Source organism: Macrotis lagotis, chromosome X, assembly GCF_037893015.1.
Source record: "Macrotis lagotis isolate mMagLag1 chromosome X, bilby.v1.9.chrom.fasta, whole genome shotgun sequence".
NCBI classification, from domain to species: Eukaryota; Metazoa; Chordata; class Mammalia; order Peramelemorphia; family Peramelidae; genus Macrotis; species Macrotis lagotis.
In genome coordinates, this window is record NC_133666.1 from 480,518,001 (window position 1) to 480,526,149 (window position 8,149).

The following is an 8,149-nucleotide window of genomic DNA, read 5'->3' on the forward strand; positions in this document are numbered from 1 at the left end:
TATAACTGATTTCTTTAACAAAAGTCATCAGTGCTTATCAGGACTTTTTAAAAATCATCAATTGGCTGATGAAATTTAAAATACTTATTTGCACTAGATTACTAAAATCTTTCTGTTTTTATTCTACCATTCCTCATCTCTCTGTCTTTGCACCAATTTCTATGCCTGCTACAGACTTCACCTCCTTCAAAATCTTTCCCTTTACCAACTATTTCAGGCAACACTTGTGCAATGAATTGTTCCACAACCGGGCCTATAGAATTAATCCCTCCCTCTTTGAATTTCTCAGTATGTTCTGACCTCCTCTATGGGTGCCCTTAATTATCTTCTAGGTTACATTATATTTATCTGTGAGCATGATTCATTTACTAAATTTCTCAGATTAGATTCATAATTTAAAGATATTGAAAATAATAGCTGGAGGATTTCTTTAGTATTTATGTTCAGAAACTTAAGTCTGAGTGACAATCATAACAGAGCAAAACTCACCAAAAATTTCCTGTGTTTATAAGAAAGAAACATTGAGATAAAATATGAATTTTGTTCCTCTTCTGGGTCTCCCAGCAGAGTGCAAACTCCCTGAGGATAAAGAAGTTTGTTGTTTGTCTTTGTATTCCTAGTACAGAACACATTGTATGGCACATATTTTTATTAGAAAAGAACTGTGTGACTACCACAAAAGCAATTAAAAAAATCTAATGTCTAGCTTTCTTTCCTGTTTCCAGCATTTTTTTTGTACTATGAATTAGAAGTCCTATCTATATGCACAGTAGAAAATTGAAAAATGAAGAAATCTATAGTTCTGCTACTATAAATAGGCAATGTTTAGTAACCACTAATGTAATGAATCTGAATAGTTTCACAATGAGATTCTAGAGTATTCAAGATTGAGCACTGTTGGAATTAGTACAATATAATGTAGTTCATGTAGGGTCAGGATATGTGAGTTCAAATTCTATTTCATATGCTCCCTGTGAGATCATGTGCAAATTGCTTAATGTCTCAGTTTTCTTATCAGTAAAATGGGAATAGTTATACTTTAACAATCTCAAAAGATTTGTGCAGAAAGTACACTGTAAGGGGCAGCTAGGTGGCAGCTAGGTGGTGCAATGGATAGAGTACTTGCCTTGGAGCCAGGAGGACCTGAGTTCAAACCTGACCTCAAACACTTAGTGATTGCCTAACTATGTGACCTTGGGCTAGTCACTTAACCCTATTGCCTTAAATAAATAAAATTAAAAGAAAAGAATACACTGCAAACCTTAAGCTTGGTGTGAATATAAAATGTTAATATTTTTTCATATATATGTGTTTTATTATTCTCTCATATAAATTAATACCTTCCTTTTGCCATGGAACAAATTCTTTGAGAGGATGATTTTCCTAGTCTTCAGTTTTGCTTCTATAAATCAAATCTATTTTCCATATTTGTAAATTAGTCTAACTTTTAGAAATAATCATTTCATTGCTACCTAACAATTTATAATAATGATAACAAATTTGTTTATTAATTTTAATGAATTAACTTTTCCAAATACAAATACATACTCATAAGGACCAAGAAATAATAGAAAAGGTATTATTATTATCTGCATTTTATAACCAGTAGCTCATATTTGCATAGGACTTACCAATTTATAAAACATTTTCCTTACAGCTTATAGTGGGAAGTAAAGTATAGCCATCATTATTATTTTAATTTCTCAGATGAAAAAAATGAGTCTCAGAAAAGTTAGTGCATGTTGGAGTAAGAAGAAGTCAAATATTCCAGCTAGAAGTATTTTTCATTCTACTCTTCAGTGTCAGTTAGCAGATGATACAAGATAACAAATACCAACATTACAATTTTTCACAAACTATTCTTTCTTATACACCCCATCTTCAATGTATTTCTTCTGCTGTGTGAAAATAATTGGTTAGAGACAGAAAGGCATGGCAGTCCCTGATTTCAAGAAGTTCATATTCTAATAGGGGTAATAAAACACAGAAAGTTTCATCTACAACTCAAATGTCAAAGTCCTTCTTGGGATGCAAGGACAAAGTAGGTGAGAACTTATCTTCTTTAATGTAATTTCTATTGATAAAATCAAACCTTTTTCTAATGAACCATTTGACAATTCCAAGCATTTTAATGTTGAGATTTTTTTTCTCTCAGGTCTTTACTTAAAGAAATATTTTTTAAAATGTAGATTGAATTTTATTTATCTTAAGAGGTAGTTTTCTGATGCCAGTAACTGAAGATTGGAGTTGTTATTTAATCATTTATTTAATCTTCAGGTAGAGACAGTCTTAGATATTCCTCGGTGCTTAACATTGTGCAATGTCCTATTGTGTACACAATAGGCGATTAAAGCTTTGTTGAATTGACTTTGGTGATGAATAATCAGTTTTATTAATAACCAATTAATTATTTTAGAAGAGCAATATAAAAAGGATTGATTCCTCCCCAGTGTTATACCTGACTATTACAAAATCATTCTCAATGATTTTATTTTTCTTGATTATCTGACAGCATTCAGATTTTCTGGATATAACAACTTTTTCTGATATAAAAAGAATTTGCATTCAAGTAGTTACTAAACTCCTTTAAATGGAATTTATAAAACATCTTAAGGACAGATGTCATGTCTTAATGGGTATTTTTTTATTTGTTTATGTCAACATTATAATGCTTGACAGAAAACAACTAACTTAGCCTTGTGAGTCAACCTCTGAGTTAAGAAGAGCTGGATTCAAGTCCTACCTCTAGCATGTAACCATTATATGACCTTTCAATTCTCCAGGCAATTCTCAATCACTATAAGCTGCTAAGAAAGACTATATTGTTTTTGGTAGGATAATTCTTACTTGAGGGTTCATATTCCAATGGAATCACAAGCTTGGTGAACACATACTTGAGCTATAAAGAAGGACTGCATATAATAGGTGACCATAAAATGCTTGTTTAATCAAATTCAAAAGCTAAATACAACAACCATATGATTAGTGTCCTTTATATACAAAAAAATTATGCTAAACTCTGGTAACCTAAAGACCAAAAATAGTCACTTTTTCAATAAACTTTATCTAATTGCCCAAGGTCACATAGCTAGGCAATTATTAAGTGTCTGAGGCTGGAATTGAACTCAGGTACTTCTTACTCCAGGGCCAGTGCTCTATCCACTGTACCACCTAGCTGCCCCTAACCAACTATTTTTGAGATTAGATACTTCTATCTCCCTCAGGCTGAAAGTATAGCCCTCATGGGACTAATCCCTATACTGATCAGAGAAGAAAATTAACCTATTGAATTAATTTTTGACCCAGGATAGGTTGACCAAGATGATAATAGCTTCCTGGGATGTAGAATTTGAAAATAAATGTAAAATGTATACAAATGGATGTCAAGTGGAAAAGAGAGATAACATGTAGGTGATAATCTGGGAATAATTTCAGAAGAATTGACAGTAAGATTAATGAAAACTGGAAATGACTTCTTGCAGAAGGTAGGACTTGAAGGAAATATTGAATCTTCAAGATAAAGGTAAGGTTAAAAAGCAATCCAGTTCAGAATAGTCAGTGAAAATATTCTAATTCAGAACATGCTGTGTCCTGTACCAAAAAACATCAAGGAAGCTGTTATCATTGAATCACAAAATACCTGCAAGTTATAAGAAGAATGTAAGGTAGGGGATGGGAACCAGGTTGAAGGGCTTAAAATCCAAACAGTGGATTTTGTATTTGATCTAGGAGATAGGAGGAGCCCTCTGAATTTATTAAAATAGAAATGGTGATAAGATCAGATGGGTTTTAATAACAATTTGATGGTGAATTGGAGAATAAACTGGAATGAGGAAAGAACTGAGGGAGATAAACCAGCAATTTAATGGTACAGGTGTGAGATAAGGAAGGCACATAATAGGGAATAGTAGTGTCAGAGAAGAGAAAGATACATATATAAAAATATTTTGAAGGCTAAAACAACATGACTTGACAAGTTGTACAGAGGAGATCAGAGGGACTGATGAACCAAGGTAGATAAGCCTGACTGACAGAAATAAAAGTTAACAAGTGAGGCAAGGGTTAGGGGTAAAAACAGTGAGTTAAAAATGTTGATTTTAGCAAGTCTATGGAACATTTTGTTGGGTATGTCTAAAAAAAAGGAGTTGGAGATATAAGACTGGAAGTATGGATAATGGTTAGTACTGAGGTCAAGTAGATCTGAGAGATCTCTATGTAAAATTAACAATTGAAACCATAGAACTGATGAGGGAGAAGAGAAGGCCCAGGATGGGCTTTTAGCAACTCAATTAGTAGTAGGTATGAGCTGGCTGAAAATATGGCAAAGGAGAAAGAAAAAGAGTAGTCAGATGAATCAGGATACCACACTTATGAACATTTAAAGAAAACAGACTATTAAGAAGAGGTTGAGTGACAGAGTTGAAAAATTGCAGGAGATCAAAAATGATTAGTTTTTAGAAAAAAAATAATTTGACTAGGTAAATAAGAAAGCATTAGTAACATTGGAAAGAGCAATTTCAGTTTAATGACTTCATGGTCTGAATTCACATTGCAATGAGCTAAGAAGATAGTGAGATGAAAAGAAGTGAAGGAATCTAAACTCATTAAGAGTTTAACTATGAAAGGGAAGAGAGATACTGACTATAGCTTCTAGTAGGGATAGACATATTAAAAGGATATTTTTTTTAAGCATGGGAATAGATAAAGACATGGAACATCCTATTATGTAAGAGAAGAATGAAGAATAGATATATAGTGCCCATAAAAAACTAGCTAGGCATCAGGCTATAGTTTTTCCTCTAGCTGAAATAATAGCCAAACAATTCTGTACAATTTTTTGTTCCATATTTTGGGAAAAAAAATGACAAACTGCAGTAAATTCAGAGGAGGGTGACCAAATGTACTCCTCTGGAGGATGCATGTGGATTCCTTATCACCAAAAGGCCTTATATGGAGACTTGTTTTCTGTATCACAGAGAGGATTCCTATCCAGGAACAGATTAGAAAAGATGACTGGAGGTCCTACTTAACTCAGAGATGCTCTGAATTTTAAGGGTTATATTATAAACTCCTTATATCTTTCATGGGTTTCCCTTGTATGAGTCACATCATTTCTCTTGGCCTGTATTTTCTCATCTATAAATAGATGAAGTCAGACCAAATTTTGAAAATTTCCTTCCAATCCTAAAATTCTATGATTCTTGCCAGACTCCCTTATTTTATATATTGAAAAGGTGAGGACTAGATATGTGAAGTGAATTGTACAATGTCATTCAGCTAGTATGCATTCCTGGAACTAGAAAAATCTTATTCCCAGTCTGATATTCTTCAGTGACATTATCTATAGGCACAGATATTATATAGCTTCATATAAAATATAAGAGAAGAGAGGGTAAAATTGGCCTAGAATTGGGTTGAAGAAGTTATGGTATGTGAATGTTTTAGAATATTATTGTAAGAAATCATGGATGGTTGAACTTTAGAAAACCATGGTAAATCTTGTATGAACTGATGTTGAGTGAAATGAGCAGAATGAGGAGAACATTGTACACATTAATGGCAACATTGTGAGATGGATCAACTTTGATGGAGGCACTTCCTCTCCACAGTTCAGTGACCAAAGGCAATCCTGAGAGACCTATTATGCAAAATGATATCCAGGAAAAATATATTAAGGAGTCTGAATGCAGAGAAAAGCATATTACATTCATTTCTTAAAATCTTTTTATGTTTTTTCTTTCTATCTCATGGTTCCCCCCTACTCCCTTAGTCCTAATTCCTCTTTCCCATCATGACTAATAGGGAAATATGTAAAACATGATTGTACATGTACAATTTTTACCAGATTGTTTGCTGCCATGGAGAGGGAAAAGGTAAGGGAGGGTGGTTGAAAATTGTCAAACCTATAAATTTGCAAATGGATTGATGTTGAAAACTATCTTTGCATGTAATTGAAAAAATATAAAATAAAGTGCAAAAAAAATGAGAACTAAGTAGAATAATACAAATCCAAATATAAAAAGCAAAGAAACATTTGTTTTGACTGCTTGTTGTTACTTAAATTATATCCTGGAATTAGAACATTAGCTGAGTACAAAAAGAGCTAAGTAAGAGATGTTAATTTTCTTTAATATCACTGATTTTAAAATATAAATTTGGGAAATATATTTATTCTTTTTATAGTTTTAGTTTCTTCTTAAATTTAAATGAAATATCTAGTGAGAATTTAAGATTTCAACCACTCCTGACCTTCCCCCCTGCCAAAAAAGACTCACTCCATTGTTTCAAGAAAATATTTAGATTTAGTGAACTCCTATTTTCAATATAACATTAAATTTTTTTGATCATTCCCAAATCATCTCTCTCTCTCTCTCTCTCCAAATCATCTCTCTCTCTCTCTCTCTTTGCCTCTCTCTTTTTCTCTCTTTAAACTTTTCATTCTTCCTTATCTATTCGTTCCTCTGTTTCCTATGAAAATAGTTTAGTCTCCCTATCTTTTTTTGGTGGGGGGGGGTCAAGGCAATGGGGTTAAATGGCTTGCCCAAGGCCACACAGCTAGGTAATTATTAAATGACTGAGGCCAGATTTGAATTCAGGTATTCCTGACTCCAGGGTCGGTGTTGTATCCACTGTGCCACCCAGTTGCCCCACAGTCTCCCTATCTTTCAAACAAAATTAATATATTATTTTTTTCCTGCTAACTGTAACTCTTTATTTTTTTCTTCCTTTTTGCAAAACTTCTCTAGAAACTTGCCTTTTCTCAGCACTTCTAGTTTTACTCCTCTCAACTTCTAAATCCTGAAATCTGGCTTCCAATATCATCATTAAAAAAAAAAAAACATGACCAAAGATTCTATTCATTGTCAAAGTCAATATCCTTTCCATCATCCTTCTAGTCCTCCAAACCTACAGTCTTGGCATGATACCTGCATCCTCACAATCATATACCTTGCAATATCATATTATTGCTACTTTCTCAACATCCCTTCAGTATGGTCTCTTCCCTTCACTTAAATGCTCTCCATTCCACTTTAGCCCTCATATATTCTCCCCTCAACAGCTGATAGAGTTTTCTCACATCTCTCTCCAATCTAAACCATTTTCCACTCAGTTGTCTAAAGGATTTTCTTAAAATAGAGGCATACACATTTCATCCCCCACCTATTTCCAAGAGCACATCTAAATTTTCTGTTTGACATTTAAATTGTTACATCCTTGCCCTGGTCTGCTTTTCCTGAAAGTTTATCTTTACTTCCATCCATATACTCTGTGATTTAGCTACTCCAGCATACTTTTCATGATACTCTATTTACCATCTAGATTTCTTTTTACTTACTATTCTTCATATTTAGATTATTCTCCTTCTTCCCTTTTGCTCTGCCTTCCTTTAATACTCAAATCAAACATTATGTTGGAAGCCTCTGACAGTTTCATATAGTTGCCTACCAATATCCGCCTATCTAACATTAGCTTTTAGCTACTTAATGTACAATGTTTGTGTGTGTGTGTGTGTTTGTGTGTGTATGTTTAGAGAAGAGAGACACAGAGATACTCAGAAAGGCAGAGAGACAGAGAGATAGAGAAAGAGACAGACAGACAGAAAAAGAGAGATAGAGAGAGAGAGAGAGAGGGAGAGAGAGAGAGAGAGAGAGAGAGACAGAGAGAGAGACAGAGAGAGAGACAGAGAGAGAGACAGAGAGAGACAGAGAGACAGAGAGACAGAGAGGGAGAGAAAGAGAGCAAGAGTTTTTAAAAATTTTTCTTTCTTTCTTTTCTCCCCTAGTGTTCAATACTTGAATCTGGTTTTTATTGTTTTAGCTGATAAATATTATTGACAATTTTCCTACCATTGAGTTTTTGAAATTATTTTTTTCCATTCACAAGCAAAGGTAGTTTCCAACATTCATCCTTTTGCAAATGTTTGAGTTCTATATTTTTCTACTACGTTTTCCTTCCCTCCACTAAACCTATGGTAGCAAACAATATGACACAAGTAATACATGTACAATTTTGTTTAACATATTACATATTAATCATGTTGTGAAAGAGGAAATAGAAATAGGGGAAAAACTAGAAAGGAAAAAAATAGAAGAAATTTTGAAAAGTGAACATAAAAAAGTGAGCATAGTATACTTTTCTCTGCATTCAG